Genomic DNA, 11,646 nt, shown 5'->3' with positions numbered 1-11,646 from the left:
GATGTTTCGAGTCGAGACCTAAATCTGGTTTATTAGACAAAGTTAAATCCAGAATTGCCTTTTCTCTGGTAGGCTCCAATACAAGCTGTTCTAAGAATCCATCTCAGAGGCACTGTACAAACTTCCTTTCTTGGGGTCCCGAACCAACCTGATTTTCCCAGTCTACCTGCATATTGAAATCTCCCATTACCTTTGATACATGCCAATTGGAACTCCTGCTGCAACTTGCACCCTATATCCAGGCTACTGTTCGGGGGCCTGTAGATAACTCCCATTAGTGTCTTCTTACCTTTACAATTCCTCAGTTCTATCCACAGTGACGCTACATCATCAGTCCCCATGTCACCCCTCGCAAGGGACTGAATTTCATCCCTCACCAACAGAGCTACCCCACCTCCTCTGCCCACCTGCCTGTCCTTTGTATAGGATGTGTAACCCTGATTATTCAGTTTCCAACCCTGATCCTCCTGCTGACATGTCTCTGTAATCCCCACAATGTCATATCTTCCAATCTGTAACTGAGCCTTAAGCTCATCCACTTTACTTCTTATACTTCGCGCATTCACATATAATACTTTTAACCCATTACCAACCTCACCTTTCACATCGATTGCTATTTCACTTGGCCATACTCTCCTATCCCTTCGTGAGCTTTCTGTCCCGTTAATTCTGGTGTCTTTCTTAACTTTTCCTATAATCTCTTTCCCTTTAACTCCATCCTTGTATTTCCAATTTGTATCCCCCCTGCACTATTTAGTTTAAACCCACCTGTGTAGCAGTGGCAAACCTGTCTGCCAGAATGCTGGTCCCCCCCCCCGCCTGCTAAGGTGCAACCCGTCCCTTTTGTACAATTCACCCTTACCCCAAAACAGATCCCAGTGGTCTAAGAATCTAAATCCCTGCCCCTTGCACCAGTTCCTCAGCCACACATTCAGATCACCTATCTCCCTGTTCCTGCCCTCACCAGCACGAGGTACTGGAAGCAAACCGGAGATAACCACCCTGGAATCCTGCTTTCCAGCCTTCTTCCGAGCTCTCTAAAGTCACGCTGCAGATTCTCTTTCCTCTTTTTCTCGATGTCATTTGTGCCGACATGCACCTACTTCTGGCTGCCCCCCTTCTTCAGATTGTTGGAGGTACTCAACAGGTCAGACAGCATCTGTGGAGAAAAGGAATAGGTGACATTTCGGATCCTCACCCTTCTTCAGACTGATGGATTAGAAGGGAGATACAGTAGCTGGTAGTGGGAGGAATTAGGCTGCTGCTCCAGATTATAGCACCTGTAGTCTCTTTCTTGTGTTTCCCTTCATTTGCTCAAATCACTTGGGCCCTGACATAATTCTTGACAGAGAGCGAGAGAGAGAGAGAGAAAATGAAGACTCACTTCAAATTTCTGTATGTTTAAGAAGGAACTGCAGATGCTGGAAAATCGAAGGTAGAAAAAAGTGCTGGAGAAAGTGAGGCAGCATCTATGGAGCGAAGGAAATAGGCAATGTTTTGGGTCGAGACCTTTCTTCAGACTGATATGAGGGTGGAAGAGGTGAAAGAAGATAGGAAGAGGCGGAGACAGTGGGCTAGGGAGAGCTGGGAAGGGGAGGAGAAAGCAGGGACTACCTGAAATTAGAGAAGTCAATGTTCATACCGCTGGGGTGTAAACTGCCCAAGCGAAATATGAGGTGCTGCTCCTCCAATTTACGGTGGGCCTCACTCTGGCCATGGAGGAGGCCCAGGATAGAAAGGTCGGATTCGGAATGGGAGGGGGAGTTGAAGTGCTGAGCCACCGGGGGATCGGGTTGGTTATTGCAAACCGAGCGGAGGTGTTGGGCGAAGCGATCGCCAAGCCTACGCTTGGTCTCACCGATGTAGAGCAGCTGACATCTAGAGCAGCGGATGCAATAGATGAGGTTGGAGGAGGTGCAGGTGAACCTCTGCCGCACCTGGAAAGACTGCTTGGGTCCTTGAATGGAGTCAAGGGGGGAGGTAAAGTGACAAGGGGGGATAGGATGGAGTCGAGGAATGCGGAAATAGGTTCGGTGGGACACGAACAGGCAGAAACAGTGGGTCTGCCAGGACAGTCAGGTTTGTGGATTTTGGGGGGAAGGTAAAATTGGGCCGTGCGGGGCTGGGGGAACAATGAGGTTGGAGGCTTGGGAGGGCAGGGAGCCGGAGTTGATGAAGTCAGTGAGGGTGCTAGAGATAGTGGCCTGGTGCTCGTCTGTGGTCCAAGGATAAGTAGGTGGAGGTGTCTGAGAGTTGACGCCTGGCCTCAGCCTTGTACAAATCAGCGCGCCAGACTACCACGGCACCTCCCTTGTCGGCAGGTTTGATCACCCAGTGGGTTGTTGTTGCAGAGTGAGTGGAGGGCTGTAGGGGGGGGGGGGGGGGTTCGGGGGGGGGGGGGAGATTAGAGTGAGACAGGGGAGTGGAGAAGTTGAGGCGGTTGATGTTCCACCGGCAGTTTAAAATGAAAAGGTCTAAAGCTGGTAGATGGCCATGAGGGGGAGTCCAAGAGGAAGGGGGTCCGTTGGAGACGGGAGAAGGGGTCATCACTGGGGGCGAGGACTCCTTCCCGTGGGAGAACGCTTTGAGGTGGAGGCAACGGAATAAGAGCTCCACATCGTGGCGGGCGCGGAACTCATTGAGGTGGGGATGGAGGGGAACAAAGGTGAGGCCTCTGCTGAGGACAGTTCGTTATCAGAGAGGGGGAGGTCAGGGGGGGATGGTGAACACACGGCAAGGATGGGGGTTGGGGCAGGAAGAAGGCAGGTGAGTGGACTGAGGTCGAGGCGATGTCTGGTGGGGGTGGGGGGTTGGTGGGTGGTCAGGGAGGAAGGGGGTATGAGGACTATAGTGTGGCTTCTTTGCAGCAGGATCTGGATCTGGATCGATTGGCCAGATGGTTGGTTGATGGAAATTCTTGCTTTGCTTCAGCACAAGAGAATATTGCAGGCATAAATAAATAGTTATACAGACCTGGCTGTCATTGAGACAGTGTCAACTATTAACCACATCTTTAGAGTCATGGAGTCATAGAGCATGGAAACAAACTATGTTAGCAAGTTAGATTAGCAAGTTTGTTGATGATACAAAAAGTGGGTGGTTTTGCAGATAGTGAAGATGGTTGTGAAAAATTGCAGCAGGATCTGGATCGATTGGCCAGATGGTTGGTTGATGGAATTTAATTAGAGAAATGTGAGGTGTTGTTTCTTGGGAAGTCTAACACAGTGAATGGTAGCCTCTGGGGAGTGTTGTAGAGCAGAGGGATCTAGGAGTGCAGGTGCATGGTTCCTTGAAGGTCGAGTCACAGGTAGATAAGGTGGTCAAAAAGGCTTTTGATACATTGGCCTTCGTCAGTCAGAGTATCGAGTACAGACGTTGGGAGGTTATGTTGCAGTTGTATAAGACGTTGGTAAGACCACATTTAGAGTATTGTGTTCAGTTCTGGGCACCATGTTATAGGAAATATTTTGTCAAGCTGGAAAGGGTACGGAGAAGATTAACGAGGATGTTGCCAGGACTAGAGGGTTTGAGCTATAGGGAGAGGTTGTGTAGGCTGGGACTTTCTTCCCTGGAGTGCAGGAGGATGAGGGGTGATCTTATAGAGGTGTATAAAATCATGGGAGGAATAGATTGGGTAGATGCAGAGTCTCTTGCCCAGTGTAGATGAATCAAGGACCAGAGGCCATAGGTTCAAGGTGAAGGAGAAAAGATTTAATAGGAATCTGAGGGATAACTTTTTCACACAAAGGTTGGTAGATGTATGGAACAAGCTGCCAGAGCAGGAAGTTGAAGCTGGGACTATCCCAATGTTCAAGAAGCAGTTAGACATGTACACGGATTGGACAGGTTTGGAAGGATATGGACCAATCTTGGCCTCAACTTAAACATATGCCCTCTTCTTTTGATTCCCCTAACCGGGGTAATTGCTCCATGCATTCACTCTATCTATTCCCCTCATGAATAGAAAAGGACAAACACTCATTATAATGGACCATAGTAGAGGGAATGGTTTTCATTATTACTGAGTGTCCACTATAATCGAGTAAGGTATTGTCATTATATAAGTAGTAAAAACATGAAATTGTAAATAATCTGGGCAGCATGATGGCAGAGCGGATAAAACTGCTGATCCACACCGCCAGCCTGCGACCAATCCTAATCTCGAGTGCTGTCTGTGCGGCGTTTGCATGTTCTCTCTGTGAAGAATACGGATTTCCGCTGGATGCTCCGGTTTTCTCCCACATCCCAAAAGTGTCTGGGATGGTAGATTGCCCCTCACGTGTAGGTGAGTGGTAGAATCTAGGGTGGAGCTGATGGGAATGACGGTGTATACAATGTTAGGGCAGGATTAGTGTCATCAAAAGGTGTCTGCTGGTCGGTGATGATTTGCTGGGACAAAGGGCCTGTTTCTATGCTGTACGATTCAATCACGTTCTGACACAAACAGTGAGAGTTACTGATTGACCAGGAATTATTGTTTGTGACATGGATGGATAGGCATGGATTTATTTACTTCAAAATTAGACCATCTAGTGCCCTGATTTGGCGTGCTACATGTGAGCAATAAGCCACAGGAACTGCAGAGTGTTCACTTTATATGAGATACCATTGAGCACCCTAACAGGCACCAGTGAAGAGTCCCTTGGCTGCTCTTTGCCAAAATGAACCAGGAGTGGTTTGATGAGAATGATAAGAATGATGTGACTGATTTGGGCTGGCGCAGGGCCATAGCTGGTAGAGCCGCTGCCTCACAGCGCCAGAGACCCAGGTTCGATCCTGATCTTGGCTGCAGTTTGTGTGCGGAGTTTGCACGTTCTCCTTCCAACCGCTTGGGTTTCCTCCGGGTGCTCTGTCAGGTGAGAGGTGAGAGTTGACATGTGACAGGTGCTAAAGACAGGTGAGATTGTAGGTTAATTAGCCCAGGTAAATTTCTCCTAATGTGTAGAGAATGGGAATATAAGTGGGATAATATAGAGCTAGTGTGAATGGGCCATCGACAGTCATCATGGACTCTGTGGGCTGAAGGGCTTGTTTCCATGTTGCATCTTTCAATCAATTAATTTCATAAGGAGATCCAGGAGCTAATTAACTCCAGGGCATCCTTGAACTGAAAGTCCATAATTCCTGAAGAGGCAGAAAAGCTGTCTTGGAACCCGAAGGCCAATTTTCAATTGAAAAGCAAAGGTGTAACCACCGATTATTCCATGTCAACTCTCAATCACCTGTTGACACTCGTTCACCCTTACTGCAACCACCGAGTCCGCCGATCCTCACCTCTCCCCCGACTGCAGACAGGCCAGGGACGTCAACTGACCTGGATTCCAGGTCTCGTTCCGGACCGCGAGTCTGAAGTCAGGAAGTGTCTCGACCCGAAACGTCACCTATCCATGATATACAGAGATGCTCCTGACACGCTGAGTTACTCCAGCATTTTGTGTCCTTTTGTGTATTAACCAGCAAATGCAGTAGTTTGTTTTTACTAGTTATACAATTATTATAGTGGGCAATTGGTAATGACAGATACCCCCTCCCCCCTCTGGTTCTTTATAATGAGGGTTTACTGTCTGTTTCTATGGTATATCTGTTTGGATTGCAGGCAAAACACGACTTCTCACTGTACATCAGTACACGTGACAACAATAAAACTAAACCTAAACGCCCCCCATCACCCCCCACCCCACCCTGAATGTAACCACATACAAGATACAAGATACAAGATACATTTAATTGTCATTTGGACCCCTTGAGGTCCAAACGAAATGCCGTTTCTGCAGCCATGCATTACAAACAAATAGACCCAAGACACAACATAATTTACATAAACATCCATCACATCGCTGTGATGGAAGGCCAAATAAACTTATCTCTCCACTGCACTCTCTCCCCCTCCCGATGTCAGAGTCAAAGTCAAAGCCCCCGGCTGGCGATGGCGATTGTCCCGCGGCCATTAAAGCCACGCCGGGTGGTGCGAGGTCGCTCACCGGGTCTTGGTGTTAGAGCCCCCCGGCGTGCGCTCGCAGAGTCCCGCGGACATTCCAAGCCGCGCGGGGTGGTGATGTCAGGCCCCGCTCCAGGAGCTCTTCGACCCCGCAACTCGGGCGGGGGAAGTCGCCGTTGCGAGAGCCCTGAAAAGCGGTCTCCCTCCAGGGACCCGCGGGCTCCCGGTGCCGCCGTCCGCAGACCCGCAGTTGCAGCCTCCCGCATCAGCATCAGCATCAGCAGCAGCAGCAGCAGCAGCAGCAGCAGCAGCGCTCCACCACCGCTCCACCCGCTCTGGACTCGGCCAGCTCCGCGACGGTGAGGTGAGTCAGCACCAGAGTCCCCGGCTTCTTCTGTTGGAGGCTGCTCCTCATTTGCAGCCCCAACGACAACGGAGACCCGACAAGAAAAAGGTCGGGTCTCCCGTGCAGGGAGAGATTTAAAAGTTGCCCCCTCCCTCTCACCCCACCCCCACCCCCCCACACACACACCCCAACAAAAAATAACAAAAACCACATATAAACATAGACAAAAAATAATAAAAACGCGGACGGGCTGCAGAGGCCGCTGCTGACGAGAGTCGCGCCGCCTACCGGAAGAGTCGCGCCGCCACCCACACTACAAAGAAGTACGGGTTTGTAGGTGAATTGGTTGTTTCTGCGCTGTATCTCTTAACTGAACTAAACCAAACTAAACTAAACTAAAGTCATTTGTGTCAATGTTACAGCAGGCTGTAAAATGCTCTGCATGTTGTAAATAGTGCCTGAAAAGGACAAATATAATTAAATAGCACAGTGACAACATTTGGTTAAGTCTTGTGTGCGTAATCCTTTCAAAGCCTCATTAAATTGTGTGAAGTTACACCCGCTGGCTGCACTTTAAATAAAGCTGACGTGAAATCTGTAATCTTTGATCTATAACATTCTTGTTACACTGTACGATGCCAGTTTGGTTTAGTTTAGTTTGGAGATCCAGTGCGGAAACAGGCCCTTCGGCCCACCGAGTCCGCACTGACCAGCGGTCAGCTCACACTATCCTACACACACTTGGGACAATTTACATTTAAACCAAGCCAATTAACCTACAAACCTGTAAGTCTTTGGAGTGTGGGAAGAAACTGAAGATCTCGGAGAAAATCAACTCAGGGTTTGGGGAGAATGTACAAACTCTGTACAGACAAGCACCCATAGTAAGGATCGAACCTGAGTCAAAGCAGCAACTCTACCGCTGCTCCACCAATGCTGCCCTGACTTTAGTTCCCAATCACCGCTCCTATCTACTGCAAAATAATTCCAGAGCAGGCTACGCTCCTGGGGAATTGAATCATCTTTTAATTCTACATGTATCTTGAAAATTTGTCCAACCTACCTTTGCATCTAACCCTTCCTTCTCACTGACCCTACCCTTTTTATTATTTCCCAAGAATGTTGCAAAACATATTTTGCAAATAAAATCTGATTCTGATTCTGATTCTGATTCAGAACCAATCTTGCTTTTCCCCCATAAAAGTCCCAAAAAGTGCTGGAGTTACTCAGCGTGTCAGGCAGCATCGCTGAAGAACATGGATAGGTGATGTTTCAAGTCTGAAGAAGGTTTCCTGTTCCAAGACGTCATTCGGGTCTGGACTCGAAACGTCACCCATTCCTTCTCTCCAGAGATGCTGCCTGTCCCACCGAGTTACTCCAGCATTTTGTGTCTATCTTCGGTTTAAACCAACATCCGCAGTCCCTTCCTACATCTATCCATGTCCTCCTGACTCGCTGAGTTACTCCAGCATTCTGTATCTTTTTTGACAAACTAGCATCTGCAGTCTTTCGTGTCTATCCTGAAATGAAAAGAAAACTAAATAAAGTGTGAGAAAAGGAGTGAAATGCAAATCCAGATGGAGGGATGAGGGTGGAAGGGGAAAGAGGGGGATTAGAGGGATCAGGGAAGTTGAAGATGGGAGATGAGTATTGATGTAGAATGTGTTTCTGTTTTGGGTACAATCTGCAGTTTCAGCAACAATCCCGTACAAACCTTTTACAAAATATTCTTTGGTATAATTAAAGGGTTTTATATGGCAGAGTTTGATGTGTAAAATGGACGATAAATAACATATACACTCACACAGAGAGTGGTGAATCTGTGGAATGCTCTGCCACAGAAAGTAGTTGAGGCCAGTTCATTGGCTATATTTAAGAGGGAGTTAGATGTGGCCCTTGTGGCTAAAGGGATCGGGGGTATGGAGAGAAGGCAGGTACAGGATACTGAGTTGGATGATCAGTCATGATCTTATTGAATGGTGGTGCAGGCTCGAAGGGCCGAATGGCCTACTCCTGCACCTATTTTCTATGTTTCTACATATTTAGTCACAATATTAACCCATCAGCTGGGAGAAGCCTGAGTTTAATGTAGAACACAGTGATTTGCCTCTCATCCTTCTAAACTCCAGTTAGTATAGGTTTCAAATGTTAGCACAATCACCCTCGACATCAGTGGGTTAACATACGAGGAGCGTTTTCAAGAGAGTGAAAGAGTTTCTAAAGGATATTTCAAAAGGATATTTGTCATATCCTTTTGAAATAGTCAGTTTCAGACGTTGCACCGACAAAATGAGGAGCATCTGCAGAGAGAGAAGGAGCTTGTTATTAAATGCAATTGAAAAAGGTATGGGAGTACATTTTGTAGAACTGGATTCTCAGATGAGCAATGTCTTATGTAGGTGGAAAAGTTAAAAGAGAATTTTGCACAATGGTTTGATTTCTCCTTTCAACTAGTTGCGGATGGCAGATGGCACATTTTTAATGTTCTCTGAACATACTCCCATGCGGGTACAGTATGTGGCAAGTCTTGAGAGCAAAAATACATACAGGACAAATTGATGGGTTTGTTTAGTTCAGTTTAGGAATACAGCGTTGGAAAAAGCCCTTCGGCAAACTGAGTCCGTGCCGACCACTGATCAACTGTACACTAGTTCTATCCGACACACTATGGACAATTTACAGAAGGCTATTGGAATGTGGGAGGAAACCGGAGCACCCGGAGAAAATCCACGTGGTCACAGGGAGAATGTACAAATTCTGTACTGACAGAACCCGTAGTCAGGATCGAACCCGGGTCATTGGCACTGTAAGGCAGCAACTCTACCGCTGAGCCACCGTGCCGCCCAGTTCCTAGTTGCCGTCTAATTGTGCGCTCTGAATTGGTGTAATCCTTGATGTGCTCTGTTGCGGCTTTTATTGATATATGGATGTGTCTACTGGAGGGGCAAGAGACAAAGTGTCCCCTATCACCTTATCTTTGCATCTGTGGAGAGAGAGCAATAGTGTCGTTTCAGGACAATGATCACTGAGAAAACTAGTGTGGTTTAGGTTGCAAAGAGGGAGAGGACTGGAGAGAAGAGAGGAGATGTCAGAGATAGGGAGACAGTGTGGAGACCACACTCAAACTGGAGGAACATCACCTCATATTCCACTTGGGTAGCTTACAACCTATCAGTATGAACATTCATTTCTCACAATTTGGGTAACCTCTAACCCCCCCCCCCCCCCCCCTTCCCTTTCTCCCCCACACCCCCCTTTCTCCCCCTCTCACCTGTTCTCCTCACCTGAATTCAGGACCCTATTTTGCCCCCCCACCCCCCTCCATCCCCCCCCCCCCCCCCCCCCCCCCCCCCCCCCCATCCACATTCGTTCCTATAACTTCACAATTTGCAACTGTTCAATCCTTTTGTATCGCATCTTCTGTTTTGCCATCTCTGGCTTTTATTTCAACAATATGCCTCTCAAACCCCCCTCGCACTCACCTGTGTGCTCCATTGTGTTGCTATTTGCTTTATCAATGTGTGCCCTCCTGTTTTCCCTGGTGTTACATTATTGCGCGGACTATTCCCCATCTGTTGCTCTGCTGTGCGTTTGTTTGTATGTATAACTGCTGAAGCATTGGTTCCTATGTGGTTTTCCATAATTGCCCCTCGCATTGTCTGCTGCTTGGTTATCTTAATTGCTACATTATTACGCACTCTACCCTTTCCTGTATCATTCTGCGTGCCAGGGCTTTTGAAACCATTGTGACATTGTACGTTTTGCCGTCTTTGACAGCTGGGACCAGACACGATTATTAGTTCATCTGCAGCACAGTAAATAACTCGCTGGCAGCATCAAGACTATTATATTGGACTCGCGGATCATTTTGGCTGTGAACATTATAAACTAGTGAGGCTTAGTCCTTCATTTTGACCCCCCTCCCCCCCCCCCCTAATTGTCCAGTGCATTAATAAAGTCATATTTCTTTTGTTATCCTTGTATGGGGAGCTGGAGAGAGAAATTGATTTGGAAACTGCGTGTAAATGGCTCTGGTATTGTTCGACCAATTTTCACAAAATGAGAGAGAATTTTTTTTTCCCTCAATCCTTTCAACTCTGCTGTTGTGTGGAATACAGGGCCTGTCCCACTTGGGTGTCATTTACGTGACATCATTTACGCGTCATGACGCGCGCATGGTGCGTGGTGATGTAGTCAGTGATGCGCTGTCGTGTGCGGCAACCCAGGATTTTGGGATGTACAAAATCTTTGCGCGCCATCTGCATGACATGCAAATGACGCCCAAGTGGGACAGGCCCTTAGCAGTCCTCCATCCAGAATTTTAAGAATAGATGTTTGGCTTTGATGTCGGGGTAACTCAGCGGGACAGGCAGCATCTCTGGAGAGAAGGAATGGGTGACGTTTCGGGTCACGACCCATCTTCAGACTATATTGGGATTGGTTTATTATAGTCACGTGGGCCACGATACAGTGAAAAACTTTGTGCGGTTGACTTGATAAGACCATACGACATAGGGGGAAATTAAGCCCATCGGCCCAAGAGTCTGTTTCACCATTCCACCATGGCTGATCTATCTTTCCCTCTCAACCCCATCCTCCTGCCTTCTCCAAGTAACCTTTGACACCCTTACTAATCAAGAACCTATCAGTCTCTGCTTTAAAAATACTCAATGGCTTGGCCTGCACCACTGTCTGTAGCAATGAATTCCACAGATTCACCACCCTCTGGCTAAAGAAATTCCTCCTCATATCCATTGTAAAGTTTCTAAATAATGTAACTAGATAGCACAGTGGTGCAGCGGGTAGAGCTGCTAACTAACAGCGGCAGAACTATTGGTTCGATCCTGACCTCGGGTGCTGTCTGTATGGAGTTTGCACATTCTCCCTGACATAGCATGGGTTTCTCCCACTGAATTACTCCAGTACTTAGTGTCCTTTGGTGAATTAACAACCAATCCAGCTTCCTGATCCATCACACCATGAAGATAGTCTGGATGGAAGGAAGTGGTGAGCCCGTGATGGACTGGGCTGTGTTCACCACTCTCTTGACCATCAAGTTCAACCAGTCAAGGGCAGGACGTTTGCCAGACCAGTCTGAGATGCATCCTGCCAAAATACTTCCTGCAGTGCACCTGCAGAAGTTCAAGGGAATTCTCAAGGAAGCCTAAGAGAGTAAAAACGCTATTCATCACTTAAATCTTTAGAGATACAGCACAGAATCAGGCACTTCAGCCCATCGAGTCCATGCCAACCAGCGTTCACCCTGCGTACTAATGCTATACCACACACTAGGGACAATTTACAATTTTTAACAAAGCCAATTAACCTACGAAACTGTGTTTAAGAAGGAACTGCAGATGCT

The sequence above is a fragment of the Leucoraja erinacea genome, chromosome 22 (assembly GCF_028641065.1).
Source record: "Leucoraja erinacea ecotype New England chromosome 22, Leri_hhj_1, whole genome shotgun sequence".
In the NCBI taxonomy this organism is placed as follows: Eukaryota; Metazoa; Chordata; class Chondrichthyes; order Rajiformes; family Rajidae; genus Leucoraja; species Leucoraja erinaceus.
The sequence above is the reverse complement of the archived record's forward strand: the minus strand, read 5'-3'. Positions refer to the sequence as shown.